The sequence below is a fragment of the Centruroides sculpturatus genome, unplaced genomic scaffold, assembly GCF_000671375.1.
Source record: "Centruroides sculpturatus isolate CEXI.00-Female unplaced genomic scaffold, Cexi_2.0 scaffold458, whole genome shotgun sequence".
In the NCBI taxonomy this organism is placed as follows: Eukaryota; Metazoa; Arthropoda; class Arachnida; order Scorpiones; family Buthidae; genus Centruroides; species Centruroides sculpturatus.
In genome coordinates, this window is record NW_019384732.1 from 183,885 (window position 1) to 196,171 (window position 12,287).

The 12,287-nt window shown below is 29.4% G+C and overlaps 1 long non-coding RNA gene across 2 annotated transcripts; it reads left to right on the plus strand.

The window, feature by feature from the left end:
- The first annotated feature begins 6,141 nt into the window (after positions 1 to 6,141).
- Positions 6,142 to 7,656, plus strand: LOC111628229. 2 transcript variants are annotated; one of them, XR_002757140.1, is made up of 3 exons: positions 6,142 to 6,370; positions 6,685 to 6,814; positions 6,880 to 7,656. It is a non-coding gene; the product is annotated as an uncharacterized LOC111628229 (long non-coding RNA). The 2 variants fall into 2 exon arrangements; XR_002757139.1 differs by having other exon boundaries at positions 6,765 to 6,814.
- Positions 7,657 to 12,287: the final 4,631 nt, after the last annotated feature.

Here is a 12,287-nt window from a genome sequence, read left to right on the forward strand (position 1 = left end):
ACTACACGATTTATATTTTAAAAATAATTAAATTCACTTAGCATTCAAAACTTGCGAATTTTGAAAAAAAACAAATTTGCTGATTAAATACGGACAACTGTTTAACTGAAGTAAAACGGGTTTTCTCCTTGCTATGGATGTCTGCCTAGTTCAGTTCAGCCACATTCCGCTACAGTTCTCCTTTATTATGAGTTCGAAATGAGGTGGTTCCATAATACCCGCAGTGTTCCATAATACCACCTTCTCCTCTATATCTATTGCATCTGGTAAATATCGTTGTACAATTTATTTTCCTTTTTTATGTGTTAACTGTACACATTAATTTTTCAGTTTTACATTCTAACGTAGAAAGTCAAATGTAAATCATACTAGTAAAAAAGAAACATTGCTTTATTAAACGTAACTCTTTCTAGGAAGGAAGGAAATTATTCTTCATTTGTAGGACGAGTGCAAAATAGTGATTAAATTGTATTAAATGTAATGTCTTTAGTAAGATTCTTTATAGGTAAAGACGGCCAAGAATAAAATGTCACATTTGCATAAATTACATTTCGTAAATCTAAAATAAAATTTTAAGTTTGTAAGATGAGATTTTGTGCAGATCTGACTCCATATTTATCCGTTAATATTAATATTTTAACACTAGAACCGCGAGACTTTCTGTACACCTAGTCAAAACGACTGCTATACCAAAATATGTTTTTGACGATTTTATATCATAGTTGTAGCAAAAAATAACGTTCTAGAACTATATAGTCTTCAGGGGCTTTTTTAATAGGTTAGAAGGGTTGCCTCCTCAAATTGAAGGAACTTCATAAATCTCGTATAATAAAAATTTAGCACAGAAAATATTCGGCGGAAATTTCCTCATTGCTGCCCACCATAAATAGTATCTGTGCATATATAATAGCAGTTTTTTCTTAGCATGAAAAAAGCAAGCAATGATAGCTATATTATCAATATTATTCTATAGATTACTAAATAAAACTATTTTATAACAAAATATTTCGTGTATGTTACACTAGAAAAAATCAGCATACTCAAAAAATATAAATAAATTATATATTATACCTCTTTGTAGATACTCTCCCATACATCTAATTGTGTTCGTTTTTGAATATGCCTTACATGTTTGTTCTAGAAATAATGTAAGATCATAATTCTTAAGTTTTGTTTTAATTTTTTCAAATATTCCTCTAATATATTTTAAGTTTACTATTTGCAAAGTATTAATTTGTGTTTTTATTATTCTTAGAATTATAAAATTGATTTAGCCATCTAATCAGTACTTTTTTTGGTTAGTCATTCATTATAGGCCTATATGTTTTAATTACATCTTGCATCTCTTTCTTGATCGGTAAGTAAAGTCGTTTTTGTTTTAATCTTATCTATTAACTTTTCACTTGATCTCCGACTCTTTTTCGTTACTTAACCTACAAGGTGTGATAAATCTGTAGCTACAGATTTATGGTACTAATGTTTACGTAAATTGTAACCCAGGAGTCCATAGGAACCACTTTGGGAAACATTGCTTTAATCCGATTGGTCCTCCTCGCATTGCAGCCAAGGTCTATCTATATACATAGACTTTGGTTTCAGTCTTAGTGATCTGCTGCCATCTATCGGTTAAGAATTAGACTATTTAGTTTTTTACTATCTTGTAGATCAGAGTGCGAACGCGTGTAATCCGGTTTCCCCGGACGTTTTCAAAATACCCTCGAATTTGAATTTCGTTTTTTCTTATTAATAAAATGAATTAAATTATAAATACTTTTAAATATTACAATAAATAACATAAAACTGCTTATAATAAGTTTTAGTTGTATTCCATTTTAATAATTTTAAAAATAATTCTATAAATTGTGGGAATAAAAAAGAAATTGTTTGATGTGTATTTTATAGACATCCTATTACTCCCGCCATTTAGAAATCTTTACAAATTATATAAAAATTATTGAAAGATTTTTCTGCAAAAGATTGCTGAACAATAATGGAGGAAATATTGTTTCGTTTTTGACTGTCTGTACAAAACGTTATTTAATATCTATGCGTGTAAAAATATCTCTTTCGGTTGCAATTTAAAGTGACTTGTTAAATAACTCTAACTTAATATATACATAGTCTATTTTTCAAGTATTATGTTTCTTCACAGAAACATAATTACGCTTTATGTACGCTGTGTACTGTACATAATTATCTTTCTGTGCTGCCTATAATCTGCTATAAGGATAAAGATCTGAAGATATGTATGTACCATTTAAATTTTGTGTTTCTAGTACATAATTATACGGATTTAATAATTTAAATATCGATATCTTTAGGTAATGACGTAGTATTTGCTGTTGGAATTCTGTATTGTTAAGTAGAGTAACTGTATCATTAATTGACAAGCAAAAAGCAATTACTAAGCCTGTTTTAGATTAGATATGTCGAGAAATACGTAAATATAGACTTTTCTTTACGCAAAAATGCATATTTTGCTTTATTGATAGCGATTTTCAAAATTATTAGAAAACAAACTTCCAGTAATTGCCATCTGCAATTGAACCTATAACTTAGTTATTTAAATGTAATGAATACAATGTAATATATTGTAATGTAGGGCTTATATACTGTAATTAATTACAAATAGAGTTGCATATTATAAAAAGATTAATAAATAATTACAAATGTAAGTTGATCGAGTACCGAATTTTAAAAAATCTCTGAAAAGATTTTTTCCAAGATAATGTTCAGAAATATTTAATATCAGTTAGATGCCAGTTAGATAACTGATATATCAAAATATATTTCAAAAATAAAAGCTCCCTTGGTATAATGTTTACACCATGTGTTTTTATGATACATTTCAAATTTAATTCTCTGTCAGCAATCAGTAAATGTGTAGCTAAACAGTTTATAGCCATTCGCTTTAGGCCTTTAGCCATGATAAAACTCAACGAGTTTCTAGCATGACAACTATCACGTGACGCCATAATTGTCACGCTAATTTCCTATCTACGAGATTGACTAATCGCTCATCAAAAGTGACAACGAAAAATTAGCCTTTCATTGGACCGAATATAGATCAAGTAGAAAGCAACGAATAGAAAGAATTATTACATATTTTTCATTGATTTGTATGAAAGCCAATTTTAATACAGAATGAGCTACAGAATAAAAATTAATTTTCCATTCTGTAAAAAAATATATACATTATTAAGCTAATTATTATAGCATTTGATGTATTGATGAGATTATTATAAGCCTTATTACTGTATATACTGTATACTTATTATAAAATCCTAAAATTATTCAATATTTCATTTTCTTATATTTGTTTTATCGTATTGTTTATCTATTAATGAAAAATAAGAAGAAAGAAAAAAGAAAAGTAATTTTTCATTATTTTTCTTTTTTAAAATCGCCTGAATAACTATCAAAATGAATTAGATTTATTATTTTGTACAGTGCACTAAATCATTATTATGATTGACGTGTACGGTGTTCCCGTCCGAAAATTTGAATGGCAGAGAAATTATAATTGCTAAAATGTGAATTTGAATATCACGCATACAGGAATTATATAGAATTTCAACTTCGCGGACATCGATTTCACGGATTTCGAGTTTACCAACCACCCATTTCCGGTCTTAGCGTCAAATTGGTTTAACACGCTTTCGTTCGTTAAGTCATTTAAGTGATATGTGGTAAACCAAGTCGCTTTTTTTACTTCTGTGTGTGTAGAAAGTTGACAAACAAACAGTTGAGTATATAAATCGTATTCTACAATTAATCGTCTTTGAAATAGCAAAGAAGTTTTCATACGAAGTGGTTTGATAAACCCAAAACTTCTTTATTAATATCCGAAAACAGTAACTCTATTCAAAATATTAGAAATTTCAAAGGGTTTATTTACTGAAACCGATATAGTAGGATTTCGATTTAACGGATAATTCGGGGAAGGTGGTGTCCGCTATTGTCGAACGTTTATTAAATCGGACGTACAGTACATAATGTATTAAAATATTATAATATGCATTAAATATTTTATACTCATTGATTCATTTATTCATTCTTTTAGCATGTTCTATTTGTGAATTATAAAAGAAGGTTGTAAATTTTTCCTTTAAGTCAAACGTTTTGTCTATTAAATCCGAAATCAGTTAAATAGAGGTTCGTTAAATGATGTTATTTTTAAACTCTATTTTTGTTTAATTCATTTAAGACACCGAAAGGAATTTTTTAAATTCATTTTTATTATTACAGACTAATAATCTTGCAATTTTTATCATATTCATCTGTTTTTAACAAGGCTTGTAATTTTATTGTCTATTTTATAATTCTAAGAGAAATTCTGCATGAAAAATATTGAAAATTTGCACTATCATTCATGTTGTGCAATCAAATTTTTCGTTTAATCTGTTTTTTTTTTGGATCTGCTAAAAAAACATTGTGTTGATAAAGGAATAGAGAAGTTGTTTTTGCAGCAGTTTACCAGAATTAATCCCACTAAAATTGTGTAATTTCTAAATATAAATACAAAATATTAGGTTAGGGCGGAAATATGATTTTTGTAAAGAACGCACAAAATGTTTGCAGCTTGCAGCGTTCATAACCATAAATCAGGCAATGGTATTGTATTATATTGTAAAATGTTTTTGAATGAAAATATTCATATGAATCATTATAGGCTTTAATTTCTCTTTATTTCTTTGGTTGCTTTTTTATTCGACGCATAGTATTAACAACTGCCCATAACTCTACATTTTGTTATTACCAATCAAATTTATCAGTTTTTGAATTCCATAAACCTCATGAAAATATATCTGTTGCCGCTTATGAAGAAAAAAATATATTATTTGTCATATTTTGTATTTAAAAATCTCATGTATTTTTTATAATTATTATTTTGTTCATAAATATACAATATATTAATTATTAAGTCTTACAAAAATAATTACATTGATAAAAGTTGAATTGCAATTATAAATGAATCTTCGTGTTAGAATGATTAGAATGACAAAATTCATTTACTAACAATTTGTATTATTAAAAAAAATACACACTAAAAGCCTATAAAAGTAAAGTAATCTTTAGGTGACTTTTTTTGAAAGACGAAAGAAATATAGCAATAAATTATAAGATATTTCGCACTGCGGCCTATAGAACATCTGACGGAAGAGGTTCGAGATGTTCGCCATAAATATTTTAAAATGTGCATAGAGCATTGCGCCAGAAAACGAATACAAATATTTTAAACTTCTGTTTATTGAGTTCGGATCCCGTAACCACCAGCAAGCGAAGATTTCAGAAGAATAAATGACAAAATTTTCCAAAAGAAGCGGTAGAATTATTAAAATCTCCTCTTTTCATAATGATGATAGAGTTATTAAATAGGTGCATTTGCCTTTTCTCTGTTGTCTTTTATTACATATATTTGACAATATAATGAGAAAACGATAGCTTATCCTCTGATGCATTTATACAACTATATAAAGGCAAACTTTCTTTTAAAAAATAATTTATTATGTTTAACAATACATAAAGTACGCTATACAATTTTACTCGATTCAGTACAGTGAGAAATATTACTTGGGATGAAATAGTTTTCTATTTTTGACATAGGAAATTACATTTGTTATTATATTCACATTAACTCTACATATTTTAACTTATAAGCATATTCTGTACAATGTAAATTAAGATTTATTGATGGCCTGCTGACATCTGTCTTTTGCTTATATAGGCATACGGCACGATTTTGTACACTCACTTTGAAACTTATTAATTTTGTAAAAGTTTTTCTTTCAGTAATTATTATACATTCGTGACATTACATGTAAATTAAAGATTCGTGAAGGATAATTTTAGAATAAATCACATTTGTAAGTAGCCTACATAGCATGCACTGTACGAATGTCGCCTGTCAATGGATGCAAAAGAAAATGGAAGACTGAGCCTTTCTGCGTGCTATAATCTCCTTCTAAAGCCTTAATAATAAACATTTAAATGCTTTATCTGAAAATTTTTCTGCTTACAATATTATAGAAACTTTTCAAAAAAAAAAAAAAAACAGCCGAATTTATAATTCGTATAATTGACTTAAAATACTTTTCTACACAATTTAATAATTAAACGTCATCATTCCAACAATGGTTTTTATGGTTATTGTTAAACACTACTTCTCACAAAGAATGAAAATAAACAAGTATTGCAACTGAATTTCGGGAGGCTGAAGAGTTTCCACCGTAAAATTTCGAATGATATTTCATTCATGGAGGACGCATCGATAGGATGTAGGCTATTTGGCGTGGGACCGGGGACTAAATCTGAAGACAACCTTACCAACGGGAAGATTACGGGCTCAGCTAGACATTTTAACGATCGGGTAAGCTCGCGGTTTCACTTCAACACATCCTTACACACACTCCTCACGATAACATTCACAATTGAATCATTATCTCATTTCTTCAGTGCACTCATTCATTTACATATCACGCATCGTCGCTGTACACAACGCCGTCACATAACATCTACACCGCTTCCCAAAATCCAACCTCTAGGTCCTCGTCCTGAGAAGTGGAAATGTCACTCGATAATTTCGAGTGGCAGCTAAAGGGTACACTGAATATTAACACTACAGCGTTTTCATAATCTTTTCTGTAAAATTTTCTAACAAATGATATAGGGAATATTTTATAGAACTGCTGAAACTTAATATAGATATTTTTAAAGTATACATTAAAAAGCATCGATAATTTATTTTGGTGGTATTCTACCAGGACCACGGGCATACTGTGCTGTAAAACGAACTCACGAGTAAGGCCATCCGGTATAGACTATATATATTGCGATAACTTGCTCTTATAATGTTTTCTAGATTACTTTCTATTTTAGGAACCATTATTTAAAAATGCAGACTCTGTAATAATCATTATGTTTCAACTCTTAATATAACGAATACTTAATTCAGTGTTGGATCCAATACAGCAGTTGGATTGTTAGGATGAGCCATTTTGCAGCACGTTCCAGCAAAATGGCATGCCGAGAGAGGCAAGACACAAATTATACAAGCCAGATGTTCATACCCGAATGGCTCATGACGTTCTCATCCAGACACAACATACGGAAGAGGTCTGACACCAAACTTCTTTATAGATTCCGCAGACGCCATTTTACTTTTCCGGCTCTATTATGTATAACAGAGGAAAAGTTTGACGCTGGATTAAAAAATAATCCCTAAGATTCTTACATTTTTAGACTCGGTCGACCTTAAAACGTTGATAAATGCAAAAAAATCTGAGTTTTCTGTTTGTGTGGATAGTAGTGTTTGTGTGTAAAATCCAGTAACATATCTTTCTTTTAGATTACATATCATTGCTATCACTGTCAATATTTAATAATACTATTTGAATCCTTGCCATCCTATATCTACCTATTTTGTACCTCTTACTCACTATCCTGTAATTACCTCTAACAAGTTAGTCAAATGGCTCCCTACCAGTGGCTAATGTATAGAATCGTTGGAAGCGTTATACGATATTTTGGTGTGTAGCTTCCACCAGCTAAACCACCAGAGGTTGATGCTATGTAAAGCGCATCCGCAAATCTGTCTGCTTTACACCATTCAGTTATTTTCGCCTTGAAAGCTTTCCCGTGTTCGACAATACGGCGCTTCCATTGGGAATAAGAATATACAAATTTATATTCGATATAATAGCAATCTTATCAATCAAGTTAAAAATTGTAACATAATACCGTTTCATTCGCCTTGAAAGCTTTCCCGTGTTCGACAATACGGCGCTTCCATTGGGAATAAGAATATACAAATTTATATTCGATATAATAGCAATCTTATCATTGTTTTTCACACGTAATATAGAAATTTGTAATAAAATATTAATTTTAATTAATTCAAAGTACGTTAAAATATGAAAATAGTCGCACAATATGTATTTATGTTTTAGAAAATACAAGAGAAGCGGCGCTTCTCTTGTATTTTCGCCACTGCTAAAGGTGCAATTTCGCCCATTATAGGGACCCGACCTGCAGCGAGATGGATCAGAATGGGTGATGGATGGGAAATCGTGTCTGGACGCGAACTACCTATTATAAATTAAATGGGTCGAGACCGGATTCAAACCCGAAGGCGGTAGGCCATCTGGCCAACGACACATCTTTATATTTAATAATTTAAGTAGTTAACTTACTTCCATTATGTAACACATTCGCAATACTAAATTAAGATTTTATTAATCTCAATGAAATTATAAGTGAAAATTTTCTATAGTTATTATTTTTTTACATTGCGTCTTCTAGAGAAAATATGATTATAATAATACAGTTTTGTGAAATTTTCAACCTAAAAAGTATTAAAATTGCTTTAAATATTAAAACATAATCAAATCATTGAATATTCGAGCTAGATTGCTAATAGTTTTTATTATTTTATAATTGATATTCGGAATGAATTAATTTAATTTGGGGAAAATCTTTTATTTATAATATATCTGCATAAAATGTAAATCTTAGAGATCATTCGGTTTTAAAAATAAGTGATAAAGATACAAATTATATGACCTTTGAAGATAAGGAAAGTGAAATACAGATTGAATACAAGAGAAGGTTAGCTATTGCAGATAGCATACACCAACCATTTGCTATATTAAACTAGTAACGAACACACAATTTCTAAGATTGATAATAAATAAACAAAGCACAAAAGAGCAGAATACAGCACGTATCAGTGAAAGTAATGAGAATGTCTTTCCGGAATTACAGATGATTCACATTTGATTTGTAAAAGTGCAAGATGTTTCAAAGTAGATTAAAGGATAAAAAAATACAATACAAAGTACTAGTGATGTTGCAGGAAGTATTCTTTAAAAAAGTACAAAGAACATAATCTTTCCTTATCGTAAAAAATAATAATTTTTTTTATTTATACCAAAAATGTCAAATGTTTGACATACTGTATTTTAATTAGATAATATGTACTAGTAAAATAAATATTAATTAATAAGATTTTAAACTCTTTCTCCTTCCTTGAGAACCTGTTATGAGTTTGGACATACCTTTAGGAAGAAACCGGATGAAGAGGGATGGAGCCAAACATATTCCTACTTAAACTTTTAAGGATCCAACTCGGTTCGAGTGCTGGTCCTTCAGATTCCTCTTAATTTTTGTAATTGTGTCTGAATCATTTAACTGATTAAGTTTTATGAGTAATAATTTCTTTGTTTCTTCCTTAATTAACAATAATGTAGAGAAATATTTTCACCCAGTCGACATTTCAGCAGAAGAATATGATTTTTGAAATACTCCGAGCACGATTTGACCAGCTTTGAGATGTTATCTGCACGTGTGATATTTCATCTAAATAGCTTAACCCAACAAAATGATTCTGTTGTGAAAAATTCAGTCACGTGATATCACCTATTGTTTTTTTTAATAATGAGCTAAAGCCGGAAAAGACAGTCGTGATTTAGAATTAAATTAATGAATCCACTAGTTTAAAAAGAAAAGAACGCAAACATTATTACACGGAGGGAAAAAATTAATTTAAAGCGATAAAATTGATTGAATTTTAGGACAATTAAACACCGGAAACTGAAATTTTCGACATTTTATTATTATTATTATTATTATTAAATGCAGCATGTTGAATTTGCTATCACTTATAAAGGTTATTAAAAATATTTTTTTAATGATGGAAAGACGCCAAATTGTTTGGTGTTAAGAATAAATTTTGACTAATTAAATGAAATTTATTGCTAGAATTTTCTTCTATAATACTAGAACTTTTTAAAGATTTTTGTTTCCAATAACAATGGATGATAATCCTACGTAAAACACTCTCGACGACATAAAAACTATATATTAGCAAGAAATTAAAAAAAGAAATTTTAAAAAATTTCCAATGCTTTGTTCTATTTTAAAAAATCTGTACAAAAGAGTCCTCTCGCAAAAAAAGTCTCTGCCGTACAGGGTTGAAAGTACTCGCAGTTTTTCAACTTTCCTTTGTTAATTTCTTGTTAATATATTTTTTGTTATCGTCGGAAGTGTATTATAATTTATGAAGTTTATTGTTAAATCTGACGAGTCGTTATCGGCCTTTAAATAATACCGTATTTATTTTCATTTTTTTTTCTTTTCTTAAATGTAACTGTTAAGTTTGTCTAATTCAAATTTAGAAGTTTTTTAATCGTTACAACGGAGTTACAAAGTGAAAATGTCTTCTCTCTACTGACACTTCAAGCAGAACATTTAACATCCTTAAAGATATCTCACAACTTTATAAGCACGTCCACATTATTTCAATCGATACGTGTTTGTTTGCATCTATAAAAGTTATATATGTGCATATTTTATTACAGGATGATTATAATAAATTTACTGGAAATTCTAGAGGGTCTGACCGTCGACTGTAAGAACAAAAATACTGTATTTTTAAGTTTGTTAAGTATATGCATAGTAAACATCAAACACGTTAAGTTTTTTGCTCTGTTATGATGCGATTTTTGATAATTTTTTTTATCTTTACACTTAACGCGCAGTAAAGAATAACTATCTTAAGTAGGAAAAAAGCAGTTTGTCCAGAAATTTTTTTCAAGTTAAAAATTGTAACATAATACCGTTTCATCTAGCCTATTTTCATTATCATATTCTAGAAAAATTTCAAATAACATAATTTTTTTTTAATTTTATAAGAAAAAGAAATACCAGGTTAAATTATCTTTTAATACCTCGTCAATTAATTTTGAAAATGTTTATTAAAAATTTGTTATATTCAAGGCTGGAATTAGACGTGTGCGGCCCTAAGCTATAACTTATAGCACGTCTTTCCCCTCCATCAAATAATGTGGGCCCTAAATACAAATTCGTAACGCGAGACCCTAAACAGAAGCTTATTTTGTTTATGTGAAAATCTGGTCCTAGATATTCGTATATAACTTATTTAGGCCTGTACAATTCTCAATTTATTATACGTTATATTACTGGGCTGATAGATAAAAATTGAGACCATGTATAAGCTTAGGAGCTGGAGACTCCGATCAACTATATATGAATTTCCCGTCTGGACCGGAAGTCACGTGATTTTTAAATTAAAATATGATTTAAAATTGCAGCCAGGCATTGTGACGTTGTCACAATAAGTAATTGCTCGTTGATAATGTTTAAAGAAATTTAAAACAATATTAATAATTTATTATGCTGAATAAATTTATTTTTACAGATATTTATTTATACAGAAATTAAGTACGAAAATTTGATCAAACATTTAGAATTAATCGTTGTAAAAAATAATTTTAATTTTATTAATAATTAATTTTTTTATTTAATATCCATTTAACATTTTTTATTCCCTTTGACCTAAGTATTCAGTATCGTAGTTGAAATCTTGTTCGCATTCTTCAGTGTTCGCTGACAACTGACAGTCACTAAGGTAGAAGAAAATTAGAAAATGCCCCCAAGCCATTCTAAATTTGTATTATAAACACATATCTGAACTGTTAAATTCGATATAAATGAAGAATTTCTTCTGTAAATTAAACGAATTAGCGATTAAATTATCTTTATTTATAAAATTATTTCATAATGCAATATTAACTTTGTAGTTTAGTTTAAAAATAAATAAATAGAACAATAGAGAAGAATCAGCTTATTGTATAATACATAACATTTTTAAAAAATGCAAAATACCTGAGTGTGCCATAGTGCTGGATAGTGACGTAACACTTCTTGCATTGCTAAAAGTAGCAGTGGAGGATCTATTAATATTGTATTATGAAACTAATGAAGCTGAACTTCCGAGTCCCTAATCCCGGTTTGGCCGTGAAGCAACTTTATTTTAATGAGTGAACGAAATCGATTAAATTGTTTTAAATGTTTATTAAAATAAGGCCATTTTAGTAATACAATCATCGGTTGAATGTCGATCTTTGAATATGCTCTAATACTCATTTCATATGGATTCAATATGTCCCTGTAAATGGTCAAATTTCAACGTTTTCTCCAGGACTTACAATATCCGAACACACAGCAGCATGATTTATTCACAGCCCACGTTCTGGCAGCTGAATCCTCGAATCTTTCGTTAATAATAAGCTTAATAGTTCTTTAGATCAGTCTTTAGGTACAGCCTGACAATCAGGGGCGAAGGACTCCCCAGAACATTCAAGCTTTAGGTTACCCAAAAAAGTAGGTTTGCCACAGACTACAAGTGATAAAGACAGTAAATAAAAATGACTAAAACTCTGCAGTGATAAAAAAGTAGGGATATCGGAAGAAAAAAATGATCAGTT